We start from the raw sequence: 8,059 nt of genomic DNA on the forward strand, positions 1-8,059 counted from the left end.
TAACATTTCTAAAACACCATGTAGACAGAAATAAAAATATCCTACATCTTGTACAAATAACATATACTCTAGGAATCTGTTAGATTATTCAAGGAGTAGCTCTCATGATGAAAAGATTAAATAAAACTGTCTCAAGAAAAATAAGATTTAAATAAGGCAATATTACTAAATGAATGTATTATTTTATATGTTACATAATTTAAAGTTGTATGTGTAAATAAACTGATATTTTAAATATAAAAGCTAAGCAAAAGAAAAAAGCACAAAACCTTTTTACAGGGCTCTTCTCATTGAGAAAAAGGTAGAAGTGCCTTGTATTTATAGTTACCTGATGCTTGAGAATATATGATAAATGAGGTGTATTTGCCATGTTTTTGTCAAACCCTGTATTATTTTCCTTCTAGGTATAAAACCAAAATATATTTTCCATTCTTGCTGCAGTTAGGTGAGGCCATACAGTTATGGCCAAGGAAATGTGAGTAAAAGGCCTGGACCATAAACATCTCATATTTGATCTTCTGTCATTTTTCCTTCTAGCACCAATGAATGAAAAGAATACATAGGATATAAAGGAGGCAGAGACACAATGATGGAATGAGGCAATGAGCAGAGAGATTGATGGATGAACAGTAAATCACTGAGATTTGGTATCTACTTGTTATAGTAGGTGGTCTACTAAGAATAATGCTGAAATTGGTACTCTGAAGTATGGTACAGTCATTTTAAGAACACAAAAAGTTTTCGCTGGCTCAGTAGTTTGGTGGTAGATGATAAGGAAATGAATACCTAGGACTGGGAGGTGAGCAACCTATGTGCTACAGACAAAAACAAAAAAACCCATTATAAAATGGGCAAAAGATATGAACACACATTTCTTTTTTTTTTTGAGTTGGAGTCTCACTCTGTCACCCAGACTGGAGTGCAGTGGCCGCTCTCGGATACCGCAGCCTCACCTGCTGGGCTCTGGCGATCCTTCTGCCTCAGCCTTCAGAGTAGCTGGAATTACAGGCATGCGCTACCATCTCCGGCTGATTTTTTGATTTATTGTAGAGATGTGGTCTCGCTGCCCAGGTGGGTCTCGAACCCGCGGGCTCAGGCAATCCACTCACCTCAGCCTCCCAAAGGCGCGGGGTTACAGGCTGAGCCACCGAGCCTGGCTGAACAGACACTTCTGAAAGGAAGACATCCGAGCAGTCAACAGGACACATGAAGAAATGTTCAACCTCACTAATCATCAGGGAGATGCAAATCAAAACCACACTGAGATACCACCTAACTCCAGCCAGAATGGCAATTATCACCAACTCAAAAAATAACAGTTGCTTGAGAGGGTGTGGCGAAAAGGGAACTCTTCTACACTGTTGGGGGGAGTGTAAACTAGTGCAACCTCTGTGGAAAGCAGTGCAGCAATTCTTAAAAGCTCTAAATATCAACCTCCCATATGACCCCGCAATCCCCTGCTGGGAATATACCCTGAAGAACACAAATCACTCTATAAAAAAGATACCTGTACATGTAGGTTTATCGCAGCATTGTTCATAATAGCAAGAACCTGGAAGCAACCATGCTGTCCATCAAAAGAGGACTGGATTTTAAAAAATGTGGTACATATACACGATGGAATACTACGCAGCCATAAAGAAGAACAAAACCATGAATTTCGCAGCAACCTGGATGGAACTAGAGTCTATAATACTGAGTGACCTCTCACAGAAACAAAGATCTGAGTATCACATGTTCTCAGTCATATAGTGGACCTTGAACATCCAATGTAATACTATAAGAAAATGACTGACAGTGGTGGGAAAATATGGAGGGGGGGGGAGATGGGATTAACGGTAGTAAATAACTGTCTGGGGACGGGGAGACACCTCTTATCACCAAGGGTGCCTGAATGAAGCATATTTGTATACCTTACCCTTAACTGTACCTCACAATATCATAATAAAAATATTGATTATATAAAAAATAAATAACTAAAATAAAAGATGATATATATTTCAAAAAAAAGAGAAAGAAATAGGTAAAACTGTTGCCAGTGATAACTTGGGAAGCAGGCCACATACCTTTGGAGTTTCCAGTACAAGGGTAAATGGTTGGAAAGAATAAACTAGTATAGTGTTGGCTGTACTTGACAATGTACCAGGGGGGGAAAAAAAGAACTGACAGAATAAAGAGTCTAGATATTAGAGAACCTAAGGTTTAGAAAAGCTTTTGCCTGCCAAGCAGTAAGATGTAACACTGAGAATGGTTTTAAGAAATACAGGCCCACAGAGACATAGTCCTGAACAGAGATAAGAATAAGGTATGGCCTTCCCATCCAAACCTGGTCAGTGTTAATGCAGCAGACATTGAATGACAGTGGGGGTAGGAAAAAAAACAAAAACGAAATACAACCAAACATAAATAAAGCAAGTTGAGAACTAGGAAAGAATTTTCAGTGTGGTCACTAGGCCATGGATGGACTAATGGAAACAAAAAGGTCAAAAAGCCACTAAGTTTTTGAGGAAGAATAGAGTGAAAGAAATCAAAAGTCTAGGCTGGGAAAAAACCTTTGATATGAGACTCAACAATCTCCAGGACCTTATTTTGTACCAGTGACTTGGAAGATATACTAAATACTCACTTCAGATATGGCCGAGAAACAAAGATCCTCCCAAGAAGGCACCAGGAGACCACAAAGAGCCGTTAATGGATAAGGAAATTCTTCTCAGATCCTTCAGAATCTTTGCTTAGCAGAATTTCAGGTAGGGGACCTATTGTGTGCCTTCCATTTATCCCTTAACTGACTGAGAGTTTTTAGTGTGGTTACCTTAGTATACGTCGGTACACTATGATATGTATTTCCTTTTAGTACAAACGTCACCTGACTTTGAGGAGTCCAATTCATGACATCTGATAGAAAGCACTGTATCATCACCGTGCTAGCTCACATCTAGCTCAGTAATTCCAATCTCTGAGCTAGATGTAGTGACTAGATGCAACTTTGAGGTGGCTTTCTTGAGAAAGAGGTAAGTACGCTGCTCTATGTGTAGGAAGAAACATGAAATTGGCATCTGGTGATAGAAAGGATGGTCAGTGGCAGAAAAGGTTAATGCGCTCAAGAAATTCCACTTCCTTTTTTCTTCTAGACATACAGCTAGATGGCATTTCCCAGCTCCTTTGTGGTAAGGGTCATGTGACTGAATACTGGACATGTGAGCAGAACTGATTTCTGCCACTTTCAGGAGAGGTTCATGAAAACCTGCAAAATTCTCCATGTACTCCTTTTTCTTCTATTGGCAAATGGAGAGTATTTAGAATCTGGAGGAGGAAGGGACCAAAAGATGGAAGAAGCCTGATCCTTGAATGACCCTGTGGAACAGAGACTTTCTGCTGATTGATTGATAGACTGTGATGTGAATAAGAAAAATAAGCTTTTATTATGTTAAGCCAGAGAAAGTCTGGTACTGTGTGAGAAGTCAGCTCTCCCAAGCAGAGTAAATTTTGATTTGTTATAAATTTATCTGAAAGTACTCTGATTTTATTCTCAACTCAGAGAGTAAAAAACTTGTTACTGAATGTTTAATGGCATGGCATTAAGTGATTAAAGTATAATTGTCTACTTAAAAAAGTATTGATTTAATTCAACATAAGTTAAATAGATATATTTTTTCCTGATAAACTTTGCCTAAATCTTGCCCATTGGCAGGACATAGGGAAACAATAAAAACTTATATTGATAATTGCAAGATGCTCTGTTTCCATTTCTGTGGGCACATGATTCATTCAGGCAATATCAAATAACCATAATTTTTCATCCTTCTACTTTGATAAAACACAGTTTAATTGCAAATGAGCCTTAATACATACCAAAGGTTTTGCTCTTTGGAGCCTGTTCTTTGTAATCTCTAAAAGAAGAAAAACAGTATTATGATTTTTAAAAGATAAATAAATCCTGTGATCTTAAGAAGATAACATAATAAAATTGATGATAAAACTCATTCAAGGCATATCATACTCTTTCATTCCACCAGCAATCAATAAATTAGGAAAACTACAGGTTTTAGCTACATCAAGAGTTGTTAAACTCCAATATTACTATAGACACACGAGATTCTTTTTCTCTCATCAGCCTTACAGAGACTTGCAACTGAAAAATATCCTTGCTTGCAACTGAAAAATATCCTATCTTGGTTACCTTGTCTCTACTCTTGGTGACTACCTAGATAGAGAATTCCTAAAGTTTTCCCACAGAAGAATATGTCTTGTACAACAAAAATTAAGATCTATATTTAATGGGAAAGGGAAGGGATAGTAGTGTGTTATTTTCAAATGCAGAGGAAAAATATAGCTTTTTGAGGTAGGTTTGGAAGCTATAAGTAAATATTTTAATTATTTTCAAGGCTCCAAAGATGTTTTTATGTCTTTTCCATACTCTTACATGTTTGGAAAATTTCTACACCACATATTCCTATTCCATTAAATAATATTCCTGCTTTACAGATATTTACAAAAACAGTTTAGTGAAGAAAACAGCTGTTACTGAAGAAATTACCTAACCACAATCTTCGTTCTAAACTGTGAAGATATCCTCTATCAGATTAGAAATATAAGCGAAGTTAAACTTAATGATTTGTAACAGAACAGCTATGAAAAGTGGTGGTTACCAGCAGGGATGGAGACAGCAACATCACCAAATATAAGGTATTCTGGAAAAACCCAGTTTTAAGGGAAGCAGCCTTATACCAGGGGGGACCCCACAAAAAACAGAATCATCTTTCGGAGGGCAGACTCCTTGTAGTAAAGGCTTTCTCCACTAGGGGTTGTAGAAACCCATCAGCATCAGTGTATCAACTAGCATTGTTGTAAGAGGCTGTGTTTGGCTTCCGTGAATTTTTTGTGGAGATCTTCCAATGTGTTTGCCCACTCTGTGATGGGTGACTTATGAGCGCTCCTGCTCACACCATGCTGAGTGCTCAGCAGTTTTTGGCCAAAAATGGCGTGACCCCTGTGCCCACCCTTCCTATTCAACAGCTGTTGCCCCAGCGACATTTTTTTTTTGTTTCCATGATGAAAAAAGTCCTCAAAGGGAAATGTTCTGTTGAAGTGGAAGAGGCAAAGCAAAAAACAGCAGAAAAACTATAAGGCATGAAAACTGACAAGTTCAAAAACTGTTTTGAGCAGTGGAAAAATTGTCTCAATAGGCGTAGTGCATCAAATGGAGAGTACTTTGAAGCTGCCTGAAGTTTAAACATGTAAGAATAGATACAGAATTTTTAATAAATAAATTCCAGGTTTTTTTTATCTCCCCTCATATACTGAAATGGGAGTAGACAGTAAAATGACTGAAGTTTACAAGAATGGTCCTGTGCCATCAAAACAAAAAAAAAAAAACCAAAACCAAAAAAAAAACCATATACTTTTCAGAAAATTCTATTTAAAAAGAGATATATAAAACGTTTTCAAACTTGGGTCATCAAGAAAGAACTCAAAACTTAGAAAACTGAAGGAATAAAACTTAAAATAGATAGGCACATTATTTGGCTACAACGTCTCATTTTCTGATGAAGCTAGACTAATGTGGCAACGCCATATATATAATTGTATATATTATTCCACTATCAACTTGGAAGGGGCCAAGTCTAAAAACAGGATGAGTTATACAAACTAGAATTACAGTATCTTCCCTCATTGTAAGAACATGTAGATATTTCTTACCTTTAAAAAAAATAACTAATAATTATTTCATAACAGAAAAATAACCTTACCTTCTAGAGCCTTTAGATCCAGATAAAGTGTGAAACAACACTGACTCTAACTTCCTGGCATCTGTACTTTGGTTATTTTTGTCTCTTCTTATATCCCAGTGAGTTTCATGTGTATCTTTTTGGCGTAACACTTTTTGGAGAGGTTTTTGTTCCTTAACAGGAGAATGACAACTACTATCCTTCTTTCGTGTTCGTCTGACTTTCCCAATGAAGAAGTCATCACCACTATCACCTTCCTCAGACATGGAAGACTGTAAAACCTTTCTTCTGTGCTATCATCAAAATACCCCTCTTCATGTATTTCTTCGCCATCACTGCTACCACTAAGCGAGCTATCAGACCTTTTCTTTCTTTTGGTTTGACTTACTGTTTTCAGTTTTGGGTCAGCAGAAGTCTTCTTGGGTTCAGAGGAAACCACAGGATCATTTTTGAAGGTTTCGATGGAGAATTTGGAACATCCACTGCTTTGGGTCCATGTTCCATCTTGGCCATTTTTTTCTTTGAATTATTTATTGGTTTCTTTGCAGATATTTTGGATTCCTTCATTTTTTGCTCACTACTAATAGTTCCTTCATGACGTAACTTACTTTCATTATCACCTGAACACAATGTATCCTTAGAATGATTTTCTTCTAAGGCATTTTTAATGACTCGACTTCAGCAACATTTTGTCTTGCATCTTTAAAGCTTTACATAACAGCTGCAGGAAAGATAGTGCATGATTTGTTTTAACATTGAAGCATGAAACAATATTGTTTCAGTAGAGTATTTTCAAAATTATTTGGAAACATTTAAGAAGACAATTGGATTTATATTAGAGCAATAACCTGTGACAAAAGCATTTAACCTTATAAATATATTTCATAATACATACATATATAAATAAAAATATTTGGCTAAACCAAAAGTAATGAGTCATGTCAATATTTAGAAAGGCAATTGCATTTAAGTTTATCAGGTATATATTATATGCAAAAATATTTTTATATAATACATATTATATATTAATACAATTAGAATTTAGAAAAAAACAGATTTAGTTTGTCTTCAGATATCAGACACTTTCTAGAAATTTACATTCATAATATAAAAAAATCCTCAATAGTGAAAAGGACCATAAAAATTTTTTAAAAATGAATAGCCATTATCCAAAAATCATGCTTTAAGTAATATGGCTTTTAGCACATCTATCTTTTTCTTTAGAATAGCGTGGATTGCAAGCCTGGCAGTCGCTCTTCCAGTTGCAGTAGAATCTGGCTGCAAATTGATGGAAATATATGTATGTGAATAAAATAAAGAAAAATAACTTGACACTATTGAAAGTGAAGAAAGTAAATCCACCATAGCCTTTTAAAATTAGAGTTAGGGGCCGGTCTCGGTGGGTGGCTCAGCCTGTAATCCCAGCGCTTTGAGAGGCCAAGGCGAGTGGATTGCCTGAGCCCGGGGGTGTGAGACCCGCCTGGGCAACTTGGCGGGGCTCTGTCTCTACAATAAATCAAAAACTAGCCAGGCAAGGTAGTGCGCGCCTGTAGTTTCGGCTACTTGGAAGGCTGAGGCGGAAGCGTCACCAGAGCCCAGCAGGTCGAGGCCGCGGGGGCTGGGAGCGTGCCACTGCACTCCAGTATGGATGATGGAGTGAAACACCAACTCAAAAAAAAAAAAAAATTAGAGTTAGGGACCAGAATTTGATAATATTCTCAATTAATAAATATTATTTGGATACTTAATGTTTCCAGAATTGTGACAAGTATCATGTATAATATGTACGTATATTTTAAAGTAACACAACTTTTGCTTTCAAAGTAAAGTCAACTAATTAAGAAAACTAAATTAATATAAAAGAATCAAATGACATATTTATTTGCTAAGTTGAGTGATACAATTTATAACTACTGTAATATTTGAATCAATATTTAATGGAAAAACTAGAAATTATTTAATGCTATATATTTCTATTTGAATGTCTACTTTCACTGTTGTATTTTTAGGACCTAACCCAGTGCCTAGATTACAGTCAACACTTTAGAAATATTTGACAAATGAATGAGAACAGATTATATGTATTTACCGTATTTATAAGTTTGGAAACTTCAAACCTCATAATACAGGCTAATTGCTTTAAATGTTATACATAGGCTGAAAAGTTATGAATTTCTACCTCTGGCTCCAACTTGAGCTCTGGACTACTATATTCAACCATTTATCTTGACATCTATTTGATATATCAAAACATAATTCTTTGATTTTCCTCTCAAATCTGCTTTACCTGTAGCTTTTCCATCTTATTTACGTAATTTCCATTGTTATGG

The 8,059-nt window shown here is 36.2% G+C and overlaps 1 pseudogene; it reads right to left on the minus strand.

The window, feature by feature from the left end:
• LOC103256685 overlaps nt 1-7,007 on the minus strand; it is an 8,823-nt pseudogene extending 1,816 nt beyond the window's left edge.
• Between the last annotated feature and the right edge of the window lie 1,052 nt (nt 7,008-8,059).

This window comes from Carlito syrichta, unplaced genomic scaffold (genome assembly GCF_000164805.1).
Source record: "Carlito syrichta isolate Samal-C Ts95f unplaced genomic scaffold, Tarsius_syrichta-2.0.1 Scaffold292232, whole genome shotgun sequence".
NCBI classification, from domain to species: Eukaryota; Metazoa; Chordata; class Mammalia; order Primates; family Tarsiidae; genus Carlito; species Carlito syrichta.